This window comes from Hipposideros armiger, unplaced genomic scaffold (genome assembly GCF_001890085.2).
Source record: "Hipposideros armiger isolate ML-2016 unplaced genomic scaffold, ASM189008v1 scaffold_427, whole genome shotgun sequence".
Taxonomy (NCBI): Eukaryota; Metazoa; Chordata; class Mammalia; order Chiroptera; family Hipposideridae; genus Hipposideros; species Hipposideros armiger.
Genome location: NW_017731777.1, coordinates 1,010,679 through 1,012,231, shown reverse-complemented (window position 1 = coordinate 1,012,231; position 1,553 = coordinate 1,010,679).

Below are 1,553 nucleotides of genomic sequence, written 5' to 3'. Positions count from 1 at the left end.
ATACATATATAAATCTATAGATTTATAACTGTGAGGTCATTGAGGGGCATTGATGGGGCAGGGATAAGATAGTGATTATGGGTGTGTCTAGTAATGTTGAACTGTAAATTGGTTATGGTTCTTTAGAAAATAGTTTTAAATAGTTTGGATCTAACAACTGGGTCCCACAGATAACTTCATACATTGCAGGACTATTCCATGGTATGCTCTGTATATGTAGACATTGCCCAAACCCCCAACTTTTGCATAACGATAATGCACTACCAGAGAATTTTATGTCACTAAAAAATCATTCAGCTGTAATCTTAAAAGCAGGTTTTCTTCCATGCTCCTGTTTCTTTTTACTGGCTGAAGAATTTTGTTTTCCTGTTTCCTGAAACATCTTTCCTTCACTCATGTCTTCTGTCACTGAGGATTCTGTTGTTCTATGGCAAAATAGCCAGGGTAGATTCTGTGATACTTGAACTAGAACCTGGGAATCATACTGCTTCAATAGCAAGATGGTAAAATGAAAAGGAGAAAATGGATTCTACTTATGTTTGCACACATTTTGCCCATATTTTCAGCAGATTCAGCCCTACAGGCATCACTTTTCTTACTCTTAGATACTTAACCCATCCTCCACCTTTTCTTTTTCCTTCCACTTTTCTGTGGAACTAAATGCACTGTCAGGTCCCTCACTGTAGTGCCAAATGCAAGGCTATATAATATAGGAAATACCTTAAATGCAAGAAGAATATAGAAAATCAAATGCCTTTGTGATCTCAATTCTATATTTATGTGTGGGATTAGGGGTAAATATGTATATGATATCAAAGAGACTATTACATGTTAAAAATTGTGTTAATATTAGATTTTATAGTGAATAATGATCATTCTTCAAGCATCTTCCACACAAAACCTCTGTACTGAGCAATAAACATTATTATTGAAACACGTTGCTTAGCTTGTCATAATGCAACAATACTCCTCTGTAAATACTATATGCATGGATTTCCCTCAGAGTAGAAAAATGGTAAAGAAACATGCAGCAACAACTGTATAAAATTTTGAAGACAGATTGCTTGGTTTTCCTGGGAGGTCTACTTATTCCAAGGCAGAAATTTCCTTCTCCCAAACTCAGTGAGGGATTCTTTTCATTTTTGTTCACAAGTCCTAGAAGAGATGACACAACACCCCTCCACCTTTAGACTAAAATAAATATATCATGTGGAAATAGTAATTCCAAATAACTTATTGCTATGAAAGTGAGGCCATTTTGTTATTTAATATTCAACCTCACACATACCAAGGTATTAAGTAGAAATGACTGGTATTTTAAGGACTTGCATTCTACAGTAACCCAGTAGCCAAAGGGGATCACTCCCCTACTCTAAGCTATTGGCAGAGGGCACTTAACATAAGATTGAGAATGAAAATGAAACCCAGCACCAGTGTCTCTTCTAACCACTCTGCATAATCTAATGTATTTAAACTCTTTTTGCAAAATCCTGCTGCTTTTCTGTGGTATGATATTCTGACCATTTTTGAACTCTTGAACTCTGACAGAGAAG